Genomic DNA, 23,496 nt, shown 5'->3' with positions numbered 1-23,496 from the left:
AGGTGAACTTCAAAATATCCAAGCAGAACTTCTATATGCAACATCTATAGGGATAAGTGATTTCAGCTTTGAACGAAGCACAAGAATGGATTACCTTCCAGGATTTTAAATGAAGCAACATGCAGCAGAAACACCTAAGCAATGAGTTGTTTAATCAACTGGAGAACTAGTTATAACTACTAGGGTTTCTGCTACAAACTCACATCATTATTAATACTATTTTTTTTTTAACTTTTGCTTTTTTACTTTTTGCTTTTTACTTTGGCTCTTCTTTGAAGAGCACATCTCTCCAGACAACAAACTACTGCTTGGTTGGATAGGGAAATCAGGAATAGAGTGTATTTATGATAAATAACTGAAGGAGAATAATTCTCTATGTTAAATTCTGAAAAAATTTCTTCTCCTATTATTTACAATGCTATCTCCATTTCCCTGTTTAACACTGCCCATAATTTGGAAAAAAAAAAAAAAAAAGTAGTTATTTTAATTTCTCCTCTTTTTCACTTTCGTTGATGTTTTCTTTTTTGAAGGAGAGTTAATTATTTTTTACTCCTACTGTTAAAGATTTTTGAGTTTTTTCCTTTTTTGTGAAGATCGGCTGGGAAAACCTATGATTTACCTAAAATGTGAAATCAAAATCGCTGGCCATAGAGACAGCAAGTACATCTTGTTCAGCAATATGGAAGCTTATACAGAGGCAAAATTACTATATAAATGGCAGATTTAATAATCAAAATAAAAGAAATGGGAAAATAATAGGCTTATTGAAAATGAGAGAATCTAAAATATTATTTACATGATGATTTAGCCACAATCTATAAAAACTGTGATGCATCTGGGAACTGTACTTGAAACACATATAACTTTTTTTTTTTTTTTTTTTTTTTTTTTTTTTTTTTGGTGACACTAATGTAAATTCAGTTTAAAAATCTCAGTCAAGATTCCAGCTCCATATTAAGTGTAAATGTGGAAAAAAAAAATCAAAGCAAATTTGATATGATTAATGAACAAAACACTCTAATCTCTTTTCCCCTTTTCCTTTGGTGATTACTGTATCTAATAGCATAAGACCATTAAATTACTTCATGCTTACATTTTTTCAGAAGTACTCTGTACTTTAGATATTATGAATGTGTTCATGTAAATGAATATGGTGTATCTTCATTAGAAGCATAGTGTTAGAATCAAAAGAATTTAAGCTCAGCCACAGCCACTCTTAACAGAATTCATGGTTCCCCTTTATATCTGTCTCTTAATTTTTGGCCTTTTCTTCTCTTGACCTAAGTTGACTCTGAGAAATAAGGCTGTTTAGGAAAGTCTATGTTGAGGGCATTCTGCTGGATCTTTTGTGTCTTTGGTAAATAACACCAGAAATGCTATAAACCTGTTGACTCCAATAGGAAGAAAACAGTGGAAAATTAAATAAACAGTTTATCTATATGCTTGGTCAGAATCAGCTCTATCTTTACAATGTAAAGGCTTTTTTTCAGAATTATTGGGTATTATGACTCAGTTGCATTTTCAAAATTGTGACCATTCTCCATTAAGCATTCATCATAATAAGTGAAGTTCAAAGAGCCAGATCAGCTCTTTCAACAACTTTCAGATTTGAAACTCCCTAGTTTTGAGCAGTTGCTAGATAACCTATGACCAGCAGAGAGTGAAAGAGAGAAGGAACTCTGTGGACAACAGACCTGTGGGATTTGCCTTCACAACTTACTCTGCAGATGTTTTATGTCTCTATTATTGGGTATATGAGGGCTGACAGCAAGAGTCTCAAGGCCAATGCTTTCCTGAAAGCAGATGAAGGTATTCTTGCTGGAACATATTGCAGATTTTACTAGAGACAGTGAGACAAACTGGGAGGGAGAATGGAAAGTAATTGCACCATAATTGCACGCTGTTGAAATGACCAAGTCGAGCTGTCTCCAGCCAAACCAGACAGAAGATGGGTAGAAGGGATGAAATTCATAGGGACTTACGGAAAGTTATGCAGAGTTTTCTTCTTCTAGCATGTCTCTGAAAAGTAGTTGCTAAAAGAGAAAACAATCCTACTTTTAAAAGAAATGATTGAGAGATACTTGTTTTCTTTAGTTCTCTCCTGTCTATCCACTTTTATTCTGTGTTTAAAAAGGCTGTGTCAATCAATTTTCTTCTTTCTTTCTGTAATTTAAAAAAACAAGTTATAAAATTTTGAAGCCTTTTCACAGGTCCCTTTCCAAAAGATGTTCTACCTCAAAACTCCTCCTACATCAGGATTCCACTGGAGTAAACTTTGAAGAATTTGCAAACTAATGGTAAGGCTACAAATGATCAATTGTTTTTAAAACTTTCCTTGTCCAAAATCTTTCTTATAGAAAGAAATTCATACAGTGCTCCTTTGCCTATAATATTACCATTAGCAGGTTGCTACAAAGAGATTTTTTGAAATACTTATGTGAAGTACCATGTAGCTTTTGTGAACAGTGATAAAAAAAGGTCATTCAGTCCTAGAGACCAAATGATGGATTTGGTATATGATAGCCCAATGCAGTCAACATTTAGTTAGGATGGCTAGTTGCTAAAAAGCTGCCCACACTGTTTTAATTCAAATGATGAAAGAAATGCACTCATAGGATGGCTGGTATCTCTCAAACATCAGATGTTAGAGGGGATTGAAACAAATTTTCTGTACAAGGGAGTGGATGGATCTCATCACATTCGAATATTCATGAATGAACAATGCTTGGCTAATTCCAGAACAAAAGTGAGTGAGTTTATTCATCTTTTCACATTATAGCCTCATTATGTGGAAGTGCTTTTATGACTTTTTAAATTTTTTTGTTTGTTTATTTCAGGAGGACTTCTAAGGTGTCTGTAAGTGGCTGTGTTGCTGTTAAATTTAATGGGCTCCAGCTGTGCAATGGCATTATCAGTTAGAAAGAAGAAAATCTCTAGAAGAAAAAGCCAGGAAAACATAATACTTTTTAAGGGTTATTTGCTTACTGGGAGGATGTATCATTGGTAAGTGTGTGGGGGGATTTTCAGACAGCACTGAAGGTGTACTGAGTTGCATAGGCATGCAATGTAATTTTGGTGATCTGAGACACTATAGCGATGTGATTAAAGATCTGCGTTGGAGTGACTGTTCACACCTGAATGTTTTTTCACACATTCTTTGCCAGTAAAGGAATTCAGAATCGTGTTTTTCTACACACTAGATAACTTGTTTATAAGATCTCTCTGAAGCAGAAGACCCTTCAGCCCTTATTCATGGCATTTCAAGAATTTTCCTCTGCTACCTTTGCTGCCATAGCTGCCTCTTACTTGCTTCACTGTATGCACAGAGCTGCATAACTTGCTGTGCTGCATCAGCACTGCTGGCTACCTAAGGGTCAAATCCCATCTGATGTTGCTTCCTGTGCTGCCCTATCCCTCCATCCCTGAGATGTTTTAGGAACAATGAAAAATGCTCTGGTCACTGTTGTCACTGTGTCTCCCTTTCCTGCTCCCGGTCCTTGTCTCTCATTTCTACAACCATGTTTTGGTGAGGCAGCTGTTTGAGGTGAATGGACCAAAAGCAGCAGGTGATCATCATGACTCACTGGGCAGAGATTTCTTGCTGAGGGGCTGTTGTCTGATGATCACATCTGCCATGGATGAGGTATTTGTGAGATTCAAGCATTATCTGTCATCCTCAAGTTGCTGTTTGCATCAGTTGTGTCTTCAGTCTTGCATGCACAGCAAGGATAAGTCGATTTGGCCCAGCAGAGCAGGAAGACTGCAGTTAAAATTGTGTGTATAGGAAGGGGCAAGTAAGATCTGAAATTTGTGTTACACAGAGATGTTCCTAACTCCACATACTGAAAATCTGATGCTTTAAGAAAGGTACTGATTGACAATCTTCTGAAAAAATTAGAGCCTTTTTGACCATGACCCAAAATGTAAGCTACTTTCCCATTGCCTTTGCCCTAAACTTGATTAATTTCTTCTATTTTACTCATTGATCTTGCTCAAGCTGAATTTGACCAAGGGAATAAGGCTTGTTTATGACTTAACTTAGAAATACCATGAAATTTATGTTTGGTTACTTTAATTTTTTTTTTTCTTTTCCAGATAACGACTATTACATTCAGAGTGAGTGGTCTAAAAATTTGAAGTGGCGCATGGAAAACAAAAATCCTGTGGAGGGCTGTGCCTCTGGAAGCAGTTGCAGCACTGGAAAAAAAGTGTTGTTGCAAAATGGAATTGGGTCATTTGGTAGATCAGTAGTTTCTCCTGTAGGTGGGCAAGGCCACATATATATCTCTGCCTCTCTGCTTGACTTTGGGTATGGAGTTAGGGCCACAAGTGACATGCAGCCTCAGGTGATATCCTCCTGTGACTGGAATCAGGTGTTTTGCACTGGCTGATATCGTTATATCCTGTACATTTCCCCCTTTGTTCACAGTCTGTCTGCTCTAGTTTAAACCTCTGCGGTGATGAGAATAAGAGTAGTAAGCACAGTTAAACTTATATTTAAAAATTGATTTTGCCTGGAATTATAAATATCTAGAACATTAGCCAAGGTACCACAAATTTCATTTAGATGTTCTCTTTTGCGTGTAATGAAGTGACTTTGAATTTACTTTTTAAGAAATACTCATCATGAATATAAATTGTTCATCTTCAAAATCAACACAATCCATTATTTCAGTATGTTTTCTGTCATTCAGCTATGCTTTCAGGTTATTTTTAATGCTTAATCCATCATTTGGTGCCCTTCAGCATGGGAAAGGTAAATGTAAATCTTTCCCATAACAGAGAAACAAATGGAATCAAAATGAAGACTGCTTTGTTTTGATAAAAATGCTAAAAATTAAAACAGAGAATTCAAGGTAAAGCTCTGCTCTTCAGAGGGCTGTCTGCTGACTTCGTAGGAATTATTTATTTTAATATTTACATTTGAGGATAGGTAAACAAGACCAGCTCAAGTTTTTTAAACTGTGTCAAGGGAAAAGTTGCAAATCCACATGAAGTTTTTGATTTATGATTTTTTCTGTATCTTTAACCCAGATGTTTTGGTGTTGTTTGTTTGTTTTTTTGTTTATTGGGTTTTTTTTTTGTTTGTTTGTTTTTTTCCAGTGCAAGCAGAAGATGATTACAGGCTGTGAGGAGGGAGAAGAAATGTTGAGCTCAACAATCCTCCTCATGCGTCACAACAAGATGAGACTCTGTTTTGCTCTCTTCATCTTGTGCCTCCATGCTGCCTGTGGCAATTGTGTTTCTTGCTGCTTTTTCTTTCTCCTCCCCTTACTTTGCAAGGTAAGAAATGGCAGATGACTTATTCTATCCCTGGCTCTGACTGGTGAGGCCAGTTTTGTCAGACCTGTCCTGTTGAGGATTAGAGGCATGGAACTGAGGGTGGGAGACTGGGCCTGCAGGAGAGTTGTTAAGGACTGATAATTCACCATTGGGATCTCTCAAGCAACACAGGCTCTGTATTTCATTCCCACACATAATCTAATTATTGCTGATATTTGAGATAGAAAACTCTGGGAAATAAACGATATGTTACCCTTATAGCAAAGATGGCAAACAGGTTTCTTTTTCTGCCTGGCATCCAGGAAATGTGACAGGTTTTTTAGCTACGAATGTATTTTTGGCACGTTTGGTCTGGTTTTAGGACTTTTAAATCATTGAATGGCACAGCAAGGAGGTGTGCCTCTGTGATTTCCATGGTGGTAAAACATGTGTGTGGTTTTCAGATTACAGTTCCTCTCATTTTTGGCATGAGTGTGGTGCTGGTTTTTCTTCACTGACTTTGGCCAATCCTGTTTAGAAAGGATGAGGTCTTCCCACACTTATCATTTATAATCATTTGTGATGGCGAGTGATACTTGAAAATGATGATGCACCAACATTACCACAGTTAGAAATAACCGGCCATGATTTATTTTATATACATATGAAAAAGGAAGGATAAAAGTATTTTTCAGCTGAAATCTATGACAGCACAGTTTGGTTTTGACATGTCAAAAACGTTCCCTTCTGGCTTTGCCTTAGTGCTTGTGTAACTGTTTCCTGTGCCACTCAGTATCTATGCTGGTCTCTAATGAAGGTGCAGAAAGAGAGTGACCATCATCCAATTTACTCAGAGCAGATTTATCCCACTGAAATACCTTTAGTTTACTCAGAGGATACCCCTCTAACTTTGTGCTCAGCTTTGTGGAGCACTCAGGGAATCAAACCAGATCCTAATCATAAACTAGGAATTACTTTTTAATTCTATTATGCTTTATTTTCTTATCTCCAGTTTATTGAATTAGTAGCAGTTAGTCCAGATAAGAAAACTGATACAAAACTGGTGAAAGTGAGAAGCCTGTTGATGTCTTTGTGTCTGTATTTGAGTGACATTAATATATAAAAAGGGACATGTTTCTCAGCAAGCATTCTTTATAAAATAAATTCTCTTTGACTAACAGGAATAACTTAACTTAGTTTTAGATGTGTGAAGATGCCTAAGTCTCGGATCAAATTCCCTCAGAATGGTGTACTCAGCTAACATTGGATTCAGCTGAGACTACATAATAGACATTTTGTCTAACATAAGACCGAAGAAATTGCATCATAAAAGTCAAAACACTGTTTTCACTGAGGTTTAAAGGTCTGGATTGCTTTTGTAGCTAGGGAAAACAAGAAAATAGTTCATTCTGGTATTTATTTAACCTTTTTTTCCCAGAAGATATGAAATGACCTTTGTGGAAGTCCATGTCACAAGTAATGTTATGGTAGGCTTTCTAGTACCCCTTTCATGATTCTTATACTTTCTCATTTAACATGTTAATGTGATTGGGTAGAGAAAAATCAATATCTATATATTTTCCCAAGTAACTGGTTAATGTAAAAAGTGCATGTTGCTTCCTGTTGTTTTTTACATAGCCCTAAAATTCCAATTGCCATAACAGCAAATGCCACTTATAATTATCTATTTCATTAATTAATTTCTTTTCTCCCTCTGTATATATGTCTTTTTCCTCTGAAGACTGTCACAGGTGGAAATGAGATGACATGGTGGTTTGTCTCAGGTGGAAATTAGATGATATCATGGTTCTTTATACTCATATGGGTTAAAACTAGGAGTTAATCACTCTCATATCATCTCTGAAATAACAGAAGGAAATTTGTAAATCCAAATTAGTTCTGAAATAATAAAATTAAGAGAGAAAATGCAATGAGAGAAGGGCTAGGTTGAAACTAGTATTTTGACACTTCACTGAGTAACTAGTAATCTGAAAGAAAACATGATACCAGCTAAGGGTCAAATAGAGATTCAGACAGAAAATTAAAACAGACACAGCTGTTGTAGCCTGTTGGAGAAAACCCCCACCAATACAAAATATTCAAATGCTTAAAATATAAATCCATTTCCTCATATACAATTAGGTATGTGAAGTTCTGCTACTTCATATACTCTGAATTATCTCCATTTGTTGAAGCTAAGTATCTTGTAATAGCAGAAGTTCTAGATAAAATTTGTTTGAATAAACCTGGTTTAGCTCTCATGGAATTATATTAGGTGTGCTCATAGAGGCATTGATATTATCTCAAGTGTTGGAGAAATAAGTTTTATAAGATTCATCTTCATTTTCAATACTGCTGTATCCAGTATCAGCTCCAATATTCAAAAATTTTCACAGCATAAATAGAATTGGGCTTCCTTAATTAGACTTTTCTGTAGCTGAGGCTTTTCAGAGGACAATCTGGTTGATGTTTTTAAACTTCTTACTATGCCAAAAACACTGACTGGCACAAGAGATTTTTTTCTTAATATATTTATTTATTTGTTCGTTTATTTATTTATTTTTAGGAACCATGGCTTATGATGGTCTATCTTTTAAATAACAATTCAGTGATATTTGCAGATCACTCATTGGGCAGTAGCGCTCCTCAGCTGCAAGTGAAGGCACCACACTCTGATAGATGCTGTCTATGGTTAGCCAGATCTGTACAAATTTGGGTAGGTGGTTTTATTTACGTTGAATCCCAATTTTATTGAATAAAGGTGAAATGTACTCCACCTACATAAAATAGAAGAATAAAGCTATGGATGGTTTTATTAATGAAGGCTGGATGTCATGAAGTTCATGCCCTTGCCTCCACATCTGGTCTATCTCATAATGTCACAGTCGCTCCCCACTGCAGAAAAAACAAGCGGGATCTTGAATGTTGTGGTGGGGGCTGTATGAGGCTTCAGCAACCCTCAGCAAGGTTGATCCTGTCTTCTCACACTTGACACATCATCTGAAAAATACATTTCATAATGACCAAGAGATGTAAGACTAACAACCGAACTCCCAAAAACCTAATGAAGTATTTTAATCGGTATGAAATGCTCTTTTGTACTTTCAGTTATCCTTATTACCAACATCATAAGGCAATAGAAATCACAGAAAGAAAAACATTTGGTATCTGTCGGGTACGTCCTGAAGGGGGCTTTATTCCATTAATGACAGCTAATTAATTTACTTGGCTTTACCATTCCCAAAAGAGCTGCCCCCCCCACCCCCTTTTTTTTTTTCATATAGATTTATCTGGCACTAAAGAGGAATTTGCTAAAACTTGATCCTTGCCTTGACTTTTTTACAATAGTCTCAAATGAGGTATCAGAATTTTTTCTCTTTACTCTTTTTCCTGAGCTATCTACCATTATCTTTTCTCTACCATTATATCTTTTCTCTCCAGCAACAGAATGTCTGGCAATATTGATCTGTCTCTTGTATATTATTCTAAATTACTTTTAGCTGCGGTATTTCTCTGTGATTTTGAGGAATTAAAGTACTTTTCAAATCTTATTTGCAAATCAAGAGCCTCTGACTCCTGAAGGGCAGAATATAACAATCTGTAGAGCAGTTCATAGGCAGGAGTGTTTGCAGTCACCTTGCAAAGAAGGTACATAGAGATGAGTCTGGGTATCTTGTTTGAGTAATTAGTTTAAAGCATTCACCAATGGAAAACTGAGTTACATAGCAAGATAGTGCAATGCCAAAATTTTTGATGCTTTACTCTGGAATATCAGGCATATTTTATTTGACCTTAATGTTTCAGTAGTTGTTTTACAGCATGAGACAGTATATCAGTAAAAACCACTGTCAAATACTTAATGGTATGGCATTTTAAAAATTGATTTTTTATGTATTCTCTGTATTAATATGTATTTTCCAGAGGATTTTCTATGGTTCACCTCCATTATTTTCTCTTTGGCTCACGCCTTTTGAAGTAACAGCTCAGTTCCTGCAGGGCTACTTGTAAAAGACTGTCATTATTTAGAATGGATCTTTTAATTAACCTACCACAGAGTCTGTAAGGAAAATTAATCAGTGTAGTTATAGTGCTTATATGAGTCACAATTACTAGGCAAATAGGTTACTGCCCAATAGAGTCGCTGTAATCCAACTGTACACAGGCTCAAAGAATTTGGGGACAGGCTTTGTTTACTCCTAATTACACCCAATGCAATTTACTCCAGATAGGCTATAGCCTTTGTTGCTACTAATTAATTTATGTAGTGGGTAAAATAATTTATTTTAATACTGGTGTGTGGCACTGTCTGAGGGTAAACTGCCTGTCCTATGACTGGGAGGAATAATTACAGAGAAAATATATCAATTAAAATGAGCTTTATTAAACTATGTTTATATCCCAAACACAGCAGAAAAAACCTCCAAAGATCTGATCTGTATGTTAGACCTTGGGGCACGCACTTAATGGAACATCTTCAGTGACTCATACATTAGGTTTCAACTGAATCATCAGGAAAACAAAGAATATTGATATCATGATCTAAATCCAGATACCCAGAGGACAGATTCAAAAAAAAAAAAAAAAAAAAAATTCATAATTTCATCTCATTTGATATGGTAAAGTTAGATTCCTTCCATAAAGAAACTGAGGTGTAGTTGGACAGTTAGAAAGGAGGCTCCAGTTAAAATAAATTGAGCTACAGCAGAGCAGACCTTGCTGTTTCAAATGTGGCTAGAGAGATTTTGTAAGATAATTAAACTTCAGAAATTCTAATTTATTAATTCTAATAAACTTCAGAAAATCTAATTTTGAAGCCACAAATAAGAAAATCTCAAGGTGCAAAACACTGGTAGAGTGCTACCAATGCATATTTTTTCCCCAAAATACGTGAAATTATACTTTAATCTCTCAGAAATTTTGCTGCTTCTGTGGATTAGTTGGATTTCCTGTACAGGCTTACAAGCCCTTGTTTGTTTTACCCTATGTCCTGTGTGCAGAGGTCCATGGGGGCGGAACTCCAGAGGTGCTTTCTCAGCAGGGCACAACCAGCTGACTTCAGGAAGCTGTACTAGTACACCTGGAGCTGGAGTGCCCACATTTCCAGCACACGGTGTGTGCAGGTGGGAGGCTCCCCAAAAAGTTGGTAAGTGGACTTGCAAGAGCCAAGCTTGATCACATCACTTTTTGTATGTGTGTAACTGGATTATTATGGTATTACAGAAGCAGGGCTAAACATTTTTAGTAATTTAACTTTTTTTTTTTTTTTTTTTTTTTTTTTTTTTTTTTTTTTTTTTTGTGTCTGCTATTGTGATGCATCCTTTGCATACCTGATACTGATCCTGGGGGCGTAGTTCAGTGACTGTCAGTTAATTACCCATCCTTACAAAACAGATACAACCCTCCTGAGACGAACAGCTTTCCCTCAGAGCAGAGCCCTACCCTGGAATTGCCTTCCATCAACACATGGCTCCCCCAGCAATGTTTACTGGAACAGCAGCACAGCATCCCTGCTTAGTCTTTTCCAGGACTGGAGACAAATTACCATCTAACTCGAATTAGGAGCAAAATGTATAGACTAGTATGGGATGCTGCCCATCTTCTACCGCTGATGATTCCAGCGCAGGTAGTTAGGGAAGGAAGAGTACAAGCCTGAAGGGTTTAATGTGCTGGGTTTATGGAGCAGTATTTGACAACTGTTTTGTGTATTTGAATGCTGGTGCGGGAGGAAGGGGGGCGCGGAAAAGCCAAAATTAACAAGTTACTGTTCACTCTTCAGTGTAAATCTCCTTCCGTTTGACAGCTGACATCAGCCTCTGAATATTGTACATGTACTTATCCCCTAACTGATAATGTTTGGTTTTGTATTTTGCATCTTTTCTTGTGAGAGTGTGAAGCCCTCAGGCTTTTGGTTAATAAAGGCTTGTATGCTGGAATTAAAAGGTTACTGAATATGTTAAGTAACCTTTAGTCATCTAAAATTTACATGCTCAGCAAAGAAAATTTGCTCACATCCCTGGGATTCATGTAACTGTGAACTGTGGTGAAAAACATACATTTTTTGACAGTTCAAAATATATTTTATGCAATTTAGGGCTAAGAAGCATCTTCAGAATGCTTCAATAATATCTGGTCTTTGCTTTTAAAATTTTAATGATTTATCATTTGCTGCCATTTTTAGACTTCAGACTTGAGCCAAATAAAAATTGTGGGTTAGAACGTACTAGTGTCAACACTAACAAAATATTGGTAATTACAGCTAGAGGTTAAAAATTAATAGATCTGATTTCTCACTGGAAGTTTCTGATCAATCCAGTGGAATTACGTTGATGTATGAAATTCTGTGTAGCTTTTCTGAGAGGCCTGCATAAACTTCAACTGATACCTAAGAAACACACATTAAATAGTCTCTCCTTTTCATTGCAGCTTGTATATCATATAAATTGACAACATTCAAAATGGGTATCTACAATATAAAGTGTTATCAAGAAAAAAAATGGTTTTATGTATACACTAAGGTTCAAGACATTTTGTGGTGATATTCTCTAAAAGTACAGTTTTGTTAGCATTATATGAGATATGCAATCTGAAAACTGAAGATTCATTGAAAAATAACAGGATATGTAACAGGAGAAAGTGATATATGGCGCAGGAAGAAAAATCACTTGTAGAAAGTAAATAAATAATTTATATTTTAAAAGCTCATTGTTTTTGGATGTAATTGACTGAAAGTGCTGTATATGACTAAGACAAGCTATTCATTTTATTTTTAGCCCTGACGTTGTTTGTGGAGAAAACTGTTGTTTTCAGAATTTCACTATATTTGAGGATATTAAACTATTCACATCAATAATATTTTTGGTTTCCTATGTTACTTAACACATCACAGAACCCAGAAGGCCCTTACAATTATTTATAATATTTACCCAATCAAAGGAACAGTTTACTGTGAATTTTAAATAAAAATTGTCTTTCAAAAAGATTAGCAGCTGATTTTAGCTAAAACAGCTGACCACCAAAAGCCACTGGTAAATTTAAACAATAACTTTCAAGATTAATATTTTTGGATTTTAATAATGCATAATATATAATTTATTTTCCCTTACTCTGCTCTCCTATTTTTCTGTAACTACAGCAATTTTTAAGTCTATTGATAAGCTCATATAAATTTAGGAAGCCACATTTTAATACATGTTTTTTGTTTGTTTTTTTAACCTTTGAAAGAGCACCCTGCAGTTGACAAACCCAAGGTGCAATGTAGTTGTGTAGAACACAGAGCCAAACCAAGTCTCAAAAGCCCTTGGTAAGACTTTCTCTGTTTAAGAAATTCAGTTATGGAACAGGTTTAAAAAATTTTAAAAAATTCAATTTCTGCTAGAAAGAGATCAAAAGTGTAGGTAGCTGATACTTAGGACCTACTTCTAATACATTGTTCATGTATGTTCCTGTTCCTTATAACAAATTCTCATACCAGGCAAAGTTTTAAACTCTGAAATAAAAAATCCTAGAAAATACTTAAATTTTAGGATTGAGGATTACACAACAAAAGATGCTTTCCAATCTTCTTTTTGTCCTGTTTTATAAACAGGCTTAAAAATTTCCTAGCTCATTTTTTCAACTCGTGAATCCCAATTCTGTGCTTATAAGTAAGTACTTAACTGAATGGGGAACTTGGTATTCAACAAATATACTGTTATTTATTTCCATATCAGAACATGCTATTGAATGGAAACATCCCACAATTTTTTTTGGTTTTTATGATTTTTCTTTGTGGTGCTCTGCTGAATACCTAAAAGTAATTTTGACGCATGTTAAAAGAGCTTTATTTTAAAGCACAAGAACTAAAGGAACAAACAGATTGAACAAAATGCCCCGATTGTCAAACTTCATGTTTTCTGATGAAGTATTCCATACAATAGACTTTTGTGATTCTTATCTTGAATTCAATGAATTTTAAGTTAGAATGATCTAAAATTGGAACTCTGATTCCAGTCTAAGGTTGCATTTTCTTAGTTGCCTTATCTTACTGTTCTACTTTGTCATGTTCTACTTTGCTGGATTGAAAGATCTTCCTAAATAGGGATTTACAGAGGAGGTATCCTTTTAACTTGAGGACAAACATGACTTTCAGAGTTCAGCTCATTGTTGAAGTGTGCTTCTGAAAGCTCTTCAGTTTCCTTTTGCTTGTTCTGAAGTGCAGTCAGAGGAAATGCAGCATTTTTCTCATCAGTGCTGTGCAGAGATGTCTCCTCACAGCACAGTGTTTCTCTTGTGTATCTGGAAAATATTAGGGTCACAGGATCATATCAAAATTGATAGCAATTCTTTACAAGGGTATTCTTTTCTAAAATACCCTCTTTTAACATGACAAGATTTAGATGAATTTTCTGCCTTGCTTAAAATTAAGTGTGCACTCACACATTTCCATACAGCATGGAATAGATTTAGCAGCATAATAAAACCCCCTCTATCCTACCTTAGCATCTTAGGCAGGTTTTATGCAGAGAGTAAAAGACCTGTGCCTTCAGAACCATCAAAGAGAAATATACTAGTAAAAGTTTGGGGGAGGAATGCCGCAAAGATGGTTTGGTTTGGTTTGGTTTGGTTTGGTTTGGTTTGGTTTGGTTTGGTTTGGTTTTTTTTTTTGTTTTCTTCTTCTATCTAACTGCTGGTTTTTTTCTTTCTTCTTTTTATTTATTTAATTTTTTTTAATTAGATTCACTTAGATCCAATAGCATGATGGATAAAATGGCATTGTGTTCTCAACATCACTAAGGAAATAAAATGAATCTAGAAAATTTCTTCTGAAACATAGTGTACTAATTTTCCACTTGTCACAATCTAGATTTTGTTTTGTAGCTTCAACTGATTTCTTCAGGAGTGAATAGGTCTTTCCAGCATAATACACTTAAGGTTACAGCAGAAGTTGCAATCTATAGCAAGAACTTTAAAAGCTTTTAGTATATAAAGCATCCATAGTTTAATGCTGGGAAAGAATCTGTATTCCTCAGTCAGCTATCAGGTAGAACCAGAAGTGGCTGCAGGAAGGACAAGCCTCATGGAAAGAAAAGTACGTGTGATAGCACAGGCTTTTGGCATTCTAGAATGACCACTTGAAAATTTCCTATACTGTTAAATAATATGGACAGACTAGCTGGATCTTACATTATCTCTTTAACATTTTCCAATCAATTTAGAATCTGATAAATTCACAGAGCATCTGACTCTGCTGTTATTTCACTTATACATACATAATGATAGAGAGATTTTCTGGCAAAAATTTGCTCATGGTCTTTCTTCTTTTCCTTGGGACCATTCCTTCCTTAAAATCTGTTATTCTGCAACCAAAATTACATAGAGTTTAAGATACATAAGCTGCACCAGACTGGTTAGATTGTACTGCTTCTTGTTTAAAGAATTACATATCTCTTCAGCCTGATTTTAGTCCTCTGGTTTATCCACTTAGTAAATAAAGTTGCAAGGTCACAGAATCCCTATGACAAAGAATACCAAATTAAAGTAGCAAATCTGTTATAAGATTTAGAAAGCTTTATTTGCTTAGAGAAAATCTGCCTATCATTTCCCACTTAGGTATGTAATGCTCCCTATGGTTGATATTTGCTCTTGCTAGGTTTTTTTTACAGATTATATTCTGTTCTCATGGAATTAAAAAAAAAGTTGATGCAGAATTCTCTGGGCATCGGTCTCCAAATGATCTTTCATCTTAACTGTAGGGTACCTGGTGGAGGATTATCTTCAGTAACATTTTTCCACAGTCAGGAATTAATTCAAGTTGAAGAACTCTCTATATTCCCAGGTATGAAAACACCATTCTGGTAATCTAATGTGGCTCCTTAGCCTGGCCCAGCTCTTCCCTCATCTCATCACTAGCAGGTGCCTGAGCTATGACATTATTTCAAGTACTTATCTAAAGTTTGGCATAAGAGGGAGAGAAACAATTGAAATCTTCTGAATAAACCAAGATATACAGTTGTAAATTTGGGCTTTTTCCATGAAAGCTTCGTCCCACGTACAAAAAGTTTGGAGGATCCCACAAGCATAAGTTCTGTAGCATTAATCTAGCTTAACATTGCAGGACTTTGCCCTGAAAGATTTGTTGATGTAAATAATTTCCTGTTCCAGTGGTTTGTATCCTGGAGCTAAAAGTGTTCAAGAGATACTGCTTGGGATTTTCTTAGCGTGTTTGTCTGTTTGTCAGAAATGGATAATTTTTGATGACCTGCCAGAAGATCGTCCAAGATTGCACAATGTGACCCTAAGGGCAAAAGTGGAGGTAGAGCAAAAGAAGTAAAAGGGGAGGGGAAAAAAAAAAGTCCCTCAGCAATGAGAATTGTCCAAATAAAACAAGATGATAGACATCATAAATCAGACATCACCATTGCTCTGAATCAGCAACTGAGAAAAAAAAATTCCTTAACCAGAAAAATGCTCTTCATTTATCAGTGCCCTGCCTGTGTGGACCAAATGCATCTCAGGGAAGGGAACAACCTGAAGCCTAGGACTCTCCAACCAGAAACTCTGAGAAACACGGCACAATTTTGTCCGTGGATCTCACCAAAAATAGTGTTTTTATAGGCTCATATAAGGTCTTGGATTAGAAGAAACCTGAGAAAAAATCTATTTTAAACTTCTCCCCTTAGAAACTGGCTGCAATTTTCCCAATAAAAAAAGGTTTTCTTTTCTAAAGTACTAATTTGATAGGTAATTTTTTACAAATGTTCGGAGTAATCCTATTAAATGGAATTTTTTGTGAACTTTGGAACAGCAGACCTTTTTCAGTATTTCAATAGCTCTCTTAAATTTACACTTTTCCTGCTGGTTGTAGCTAAGAATTAGCTGAAAAAAATGGCATTGAGGAGAATTAAATATTTGATCTGAAATATAATGGAAGTGATTTAGCAAAATCATGTTGCTGCTTTTGGGCCAGCTGGCAATCATAAAGTGGTGCATAGGAACAGAAACCTTTAGGTGAAAACTTTGGAGACCTTATGTTAACTCTTCAAACCTCACCTTCCTTTGCTTGCAACTGCTCACTTGCAATACTGTGCCCACTTCTGCTCTTGCAAAGTCCTGCTTCCAGTTCCATGCTTCCTTTAATCTTCTCCTTCAGAGGTTTTAATGCACGTAAGAGGGTGTCCAATTTAGAGTCCACTGCTTGCTGGCTTTCATCAGAACGAGCTTCACTGATCATTCCTTTTTTTCCTTTTTTTTTTTTTTTTTCAGCATAAGAAGTATGAGAAGATTCAAGCGACTACTAACATCCCCTCAATTTGCCTTAGTCTCAACAGGGTTTTCTTTTGTTGCTTCTTAAGTTCAGCAGAGCAAGCAGAGAATGGGAAGCACACTGTGCACTTGAAGTCACAAAACATAGGGAAAGAGAGGAGGGGAAAATTGCAGGAAGCACACTTCAGAGACATTGGTACAATGCATGAGAGAGACATCCAAACATTAAAATTGTGTGTAACTGGTGAGCTGCTGCTGCTCTGTTGTCTCTTTCTCCTTGGAGAAGTCATGTTCTTTTAATCCACAATCCCTTTGAAGTACTAACTGTCTTCCAGCTGACCACTCTACTGTTATCTTCATTGAAGTCCTGACTAGAACTACAGCTCAAGTTTTTCAAGAGTACTGTGGAAGTGTAAGGAAGCTGCTAGTCTTAATTTAAATGCTAAGAGCCAGGGCAGCTTGTAAGCTCATGAGTAGAACCAGATTTTCTACAAGTATACATTACAGAGAAAGCTGCATTTCTCCCTCTAGTTGCCTGTGTTCTTTTGCTTATAATCTTGTTTCTTTTCAAATAGAAATTTTTCTTCTGGAAGTCAAAGATAATATCCAGAATTTATAATTTTGTTATTTAAGGAAGACTGCTAAAATAACCTTTCTAGTGTTATTGAAAGAAAAGGACTCACGTTTGCTGTAATCCCACTGAATACTTTTTATTTGTGTACATTTTCCTCTCAATGTTGAATTCACGTCGGGATCATATCTTTCCCAAATACAAATGAAAGCAACACCACCAAAATTTGCCATCAAGAATTTAGGAGTAAATCTACATAAAAAAATAATGTATCTCTGAATTCAAAGCCCTTGAGATATTTGGAAGAATTATCACCTTCAGTGTATTTGAGCCAGGTCCTTTTCAGCAGGAAGAAGGTAAACATCTTTCTGACTTTTTTGTGTTACTTCATGGCAGTAGCTAACAACACCCTCTCTCCTACTACTGAGCAACCTTCTATTACAGCAGAATGGAGCAGTCAGGCAGGATATGGTGACAAACTACTTGTCTTTGAGTTCAGCAATCATTTATTTATTATGCTCCAAGTATTTACAGAATCTGTATCTGATTTATATAAATCTTACAATGTACACTTTTTAATGAGATTTTTCTGGTTGTAAATTCCATATTCCTCTGAGTGTGTTTTCATTTTTAATTTATTACATCCCTCGAAGGCTTTCTTTTAACTAGTTTGCTTGTTGTAAATTCAGCAGTGATATTCTTTAAATAAACAGAAGCACAGAACATAATTTCCTGGTAACATTGTTTAGAAAATGGATCAGAATAAGGCCCCAAAGCTATTCTGATGATGAATTAATTACAAGATTCCAAGAAAAACATGGCATTGACATTTTACAAGTTTTGGCATGCAGCCTTGTATAATGCTGTGCACTAAATAAAGTTGTTTTGACGCTTATAATGTGAACAAAGACTTAAGTCTCTAAGAATCAAACAGTATTTCAGAATAATGTAAACTCAAAGAGTAACCTCCTGTAGCTAGATCTCCATTTAAATTGTGGAAAGCTATATTATGCAAACAGAACAAAAGACTGGCTGTTAAAATTCTGAACCTGTATTACAGTATCTTGACTGGTGTCCTGGGGTGACTGTGTATCCCCAGTCGTCTGTTGGGTGCAGGGGGGAGGGCAAGCGCGGTTTGTTTTTCCCCAGGAAAACTCTGCTCATCGGAGTGACCTTGAAGCGGGGGAGTTGGAACACAGCAAGACAAAAGAAGCTCTGTTGTTTTTTTTTTTCCCCGGCAGTTAGTTAGTTTAGTGCTAGCGTAGTTAGACGCTGTAGAATAGCTGAAGCTTTTTGCTTTTTTTTTTCTTTTTCTTTTTTTATCCTTTTTTCCTTCCTTTTTGCTTTTTTTGTCCTCTCCTCAGAACTGTTCCAACCTCTCCGGACTAAAGACCTAGGGAAGCACCGGAGGCCTCCACAGGGGACCCACCCCATCAAGACCAGCCCTGCACATCTCCTTTTCTTCCAATGTCAGCAGAGACGGAGCGGTGGAGCACAGTGACGACCTTCAAGAGGAGACTTTCTTTAAGTTTGTTATCCCTCCGTAAGCGGCACGAAGCTCTTGTCATCAGGTATTGTGCTGGGAGTGCTTTGCCTGTTTAATAAACAGGTTTTTTCCACTTCTCTCTGAAGAAATCTTTTTTCCCGAACCGGTTGGAGGAGGGGAGGGGGGCCCGTGGGAGGGTTTCTCCCAAAATCTGCCTGAAACCACCACAAACTTATTGGCGCCCATACGTGGGGCTCGAGAGAGTAGAAAAACCCTACTAGCCCCAATATTGTCACTAATCTTTTCCTACTATGTATGTGTCATAGTTACAGTTATTCACCCTGTTTGTGGGAGGAGGAGCAGAGGAGGAAGTGTTGCAGTCTTTCGTTTCCTTCTTCTCCTCTGAATCGGTTAAATCATTGCTAGAGAATGTTCAGTTTCCCCTGAGTGTTAAAGAGACCATCTTTCTGGTAGGTCATCTGGTAAGCCTCCTCTATACAGTCTGCAGCTTCTCTAGAATATGGGCTGAGATTTCTAGAGGGGCGGATAAAACCCCTAACCCAGGCAGAAAAAATACTGAGTAGTGTAGAGAATGAGAAGATATGAGCCAACTCCTCAAGGAATTCTCTGACCCCGTAGTCTGAGATTTTCCACGAGAACAAATTCAGAATCCAGTGGAGCTAAAGAAATACCTGAAAGAGAGGTACCATGATGGCTCTAAGGGGGAGAAGATGGCTGCAGTAAGCTGGGCCCTGGCATATGCTTATCGCACATTGCTAGAGACTGTAGGGCAGCAGACAGAGGCAAGGGAGAAAGAACACAAATCAACAGCTACCCCAGTCACTCAGGCTACAGTCAACACCCCAGTTATGGAGCCAGCAGCTAGACTAGAACCTGAGCCTGAGTCGGCAGCTAAAGCAGACAGTAAGCCTAAGCCCCTGGCGGTTGCTCCGGCAAAGAAGCACACAGTCAAAACCGATCGACCAGTGAACGATAATGACCCAAGAGAAGGACCTTCACCAAAATCAAAAGCCAAAGCTTCTAGCACAAGATCAGAAGCAAATATTGATTCCTTTTCCCTGAAGGACCTTCGGGGCCTAAGAAAAGATTACCGGCGACAACCTGATGAATCTATAATTAGTTGGTTAGTCCGTCTTTGGGATGCTGCAGGCGAGGCTACAATTCTGGACGGCACTGAAGCGAGGCATCTGGGATCCCTGTCACATGATCCAGTCATCGACCAGGAGATGATGAGAGAGGCTAGTCCTTGCAGTCTCTAGATACAAGTCCTAAGAAGTGTAGCAGAAAGATACTTGTGTGCAGATGATCTCTATATGCAGCAAACCCCATGGAAAACCATAGAACAAAGAATTCAACGCTTAAAAAAAATAGCAGTGGCAGAGATAGTTTTCTCAGATGATATAAACACTAAGAACCCAGACTTAGTATCATGTACATTAAACCACGCAAAATAAAATAAAAAGTATAAGTAAGTAAAAAAAAAATCCTGCTGCCCTGCAGCCTAAAGCCTAAATTCAGTAGCTCAGTGTAGAACGTAACAAGAGCATAATAAGTATTGCTTGTATTTTTCTTTTTTTTTTCTGTAGAGAGAATAGATAGAAGTTTTATGTAAAATATGTATTAGTTCTGTCTGTAAGTTAACGATATAGAGATAAGGGGTAGAAGATGTCCTGGGGTGACTGTGCATCCCCAGTCGTCTGTTGGGTGCAGGGGGGAGGGCAAGCACGGTTTGTTTTTCCCCAGGAAAACTCTGCTCATCGGAGTGACCTTGAAGCGGGGGAGCTGGAACACGGCAAGACGAAAGAAGCTCTGTTGTTTTTTTTTTTCCCCGGCAGTTAGTTAGTTTAGTGCTAGCATAGTTAGACGCTGTAGAATAGCTGAAGCTTTTTGCTTTTTTTTTTCTTTTTCTTTTTTTATCCTTTTTTCCTTCCTTTTTGCTTTTTTTGTCCTCTCCTCAGAACTGTTCCAACCTCTCCGGACTAAAGACCTAGGGAAGCACCGGGGGCCTCCACAGGGGACTCACCCCACCAAGATCAGCCCTGCACATCTCCTTTTCTCCCAACGTCAGCGGAGACAGAGCAGTAGAGCACAGTAACGACCCTCGAGGAGACTTTCTTTAAGTTTGTTATCCCTCCGTAAGCAGCACGAAGCTCTTGTCATCGGGTATTGTGCTGAAAGTGCTTTGCCTGTTTAATAAACAGGTTTTTTCCACTTCTCTCTGAAGAAATCTTTTTTTCCGAACCGGTTGGAGGAGGGGAGGGGGGCCCGTGGGAGGGTTTCTCCCAAAATCTGCCTGAAACCACCACAACTGGCTTTTTCTCTTGTGTATCAATTTTCAACAGCTTTAACAGTGAACATTTTTCAGTCTTTCATCGTAAGAATGATCAAGAGAAAAACATGGAGTAGTAAATGTTTTCCCTGCATACTATTTCAGTAACAGTTTGGGTTTTTTCTTCTTTACATTTATGCATTTTCAAGTAGTTTGTCTATATACACCCATATACTCTGTGTCTTCAGCTGAGAAATTTGCCAATATATAAAACTCACAATTCCTATAAAACTGAGGTAAGACACACCCGGTTTACAGTTTGGGAACGGAAAGATATTTGCCCAAATCTGGAATACTCACAGGAATGCAATTCAAATTCCAATTAATAGAAATTATATGTCTAATAAACTTTTCAATATTTCAGCTAAAGAAATTAAGCTGCTGACAGAAAGAACAGAAAATGCAAATGAGCTGCTTTGTGGTTTTGTATACTTGTTTTCTCCTCTCTCTGAAGGAAGCAAGCCGTAGCACTCACAGCTGTTTTTGCCAGTTTTGTTACTGTAGGAAATATTTCTCAATCCTCCTCAAGCTGAAGGAGCTGCACAACTTCATAAACATTACATTTTGCCTAACTTCATTAGCTATTCTGAGAGCAGAAACAGGATCTAGCAGGAAGGTTGCTCTGATATGCTGTAATATGTTAATTTTTTTAATCCTAGATTGATTTTCTGTGCTGGGTTTGGTGCTCCACAACCTAAAATTCTTGACCATGCGTGGACTGTCAGAGAAATCTTGCCCTTGCTGAAGTCTTTGTGACATGAATTGCTCAAGTGTGGCTGTGTAACACCTGTCTGAACCTTACCCATATTCAGCATCATAAGAAAGGAGGTTTATACTTGCTCAGTATTCTGGTGTTTCTGCATTTAGCCCTGGCCAAGGAAGTGCCATAGACTGTGAATAACAAAAATTAATTTTCTAAATTGTTTAATAATTTCATAAAATGCAAATGATATTATGAAAAGGGTTTTAATTAGTTCTTGTATTAATTTGACTGCTTTATACAGCTCTTTTATTACTTAGCCTTGGAAATTACCTTAATTCTGATGAAGCTGTTTTTTAGTCATAATTCTTCCTACAGAAAATACTACATCATGTATTCAGCTGGTATGCAAACTACCTGCATAAAGGATCTCCTTGCAGATAAAGGAATGGATTACGGAATCAGAGAATCAGCTAGGTTGGAAAAGACCTATGGGATCATCAAGTCCAACCTATGACCTAATGCCACCTTGCAAACAAGACCATGGCACTGAGCTGAGTCTGAGTCACATCCTGTCTTTAACACCTCCAGCAATGGTAACTCTACCGCCTCCCTGGGCAATCCGTTTCAACGCCCCATCAATCTTTCTGAAGAAGGAATCCTTCTTAATGTCCAGCCTAAACCTCCCTTGATGTAGTTTGTCTGTGTCCTCTTGTCCTGTCCCTGGTTGCCTGGGAGAAGAATCCAACCCCCACCTCCCCACCCGGCTACAGCCTCCTTTCAGGGTTCTGTGGAGAGTGAAAAGGTCTCCCCTAAGCCTTCTCTTCTCCAGGCTAAACACCCACAGCTCTCTCAGCATCTCCTCACAGGACTTGTGTTCCAGACCCTTTCCCAGCTTTGTTGTCTTTCTCTGGACATACTCCGGCATCTCAACATCCTTCCTAAATTGGGGGGCCCAGAACTGGGCACAGCACTTGAGGTTCAGCCTAACTAGTGCCGTGTACATGGGAAGAATCCCTTCCCTGGTTCTTCTGGACACACTATTCCTGATGCCTGATTTTAGAAACCTGTGCAGAAATGTATTATTGTATTTTCTTTTCCCTTTTGGATGCTGGCTAACTCGGGCTTAAGTAAGAGTAGTCGAAGCTCAGATAGACCAAGGACCAAGGCAGGTATTTGTGCCTTCTTGGAAATGCCATGTTTGGAGAGATATCTCAGAGTTCACTGTGAATTTCTACACCTTTTAACCTATGTCCTGGTTTGACACTGGCCTAACACCAGGCACCCATGAGAGTTGCACCCTCACTCTCCCCTGGCCCAGATGGCCAAAGGAGGGAAAAGGAAAAAGAGTTAACACTTCATGAGTGAGATGAGGACTGGGAGAAATATTTTAAGGACAAAACAGGCTCAACTTTAGTGGCAAAGAGAAATTTATTACTAACAGAATCAGAGGAGGATAAAGAGAAGTAAAATAAGCCCTTAAAATACCTTCTCCTTCCCAGCCCCTCCCTTGTTCCCACTGACAGCACAGGGAGACAGACGGGTGAGTTTTTGTCAGTTCATCACTGAGATTTTCTTCTGCTGCTCCAGGAGAGAAGTCCTTACCCTGTGAGACCATGGGACCCCTCCCATGGGAGACAGTTCTCTGTGAACTTCTCCAATGTGGGTGCACTCTCACGAGCAGCAGCCAAACCGCACCTGCTGTAAATATGAGTCCCTCCTACAGGCACAGAGTGCTCCCAAAACCACTGGGGTGTGGGTCTCTTCCCACAGAGTGCAGGACAGGCTGCTCCAACCTGGGAGCAGGGCCTCCTCTCTCCACTGGATCTCCCACTGGACCATAGCCTCCTCCAGGCTCTCCCACTCTAGCGTGGGCACATCCCCCA

This window comes from Hirundo rustica, chromosome 31 (assembly GCF_015227805.2).
Source record: "Hirundo rustica isolate bHirRus1 chromosome 31, bHirRus1.pri.v3, whole genome shotgun sequence".
Classification (NCBI taxonomy): domain Eukaryota; kingdom Metazoa; phylum Chordata; class Aves; order Passeriformes; family Hirundinidae; genus Hirundo; species Hirundo rustica.
This window is presented reverse-complemented; position numbering follows the sequence as displayed.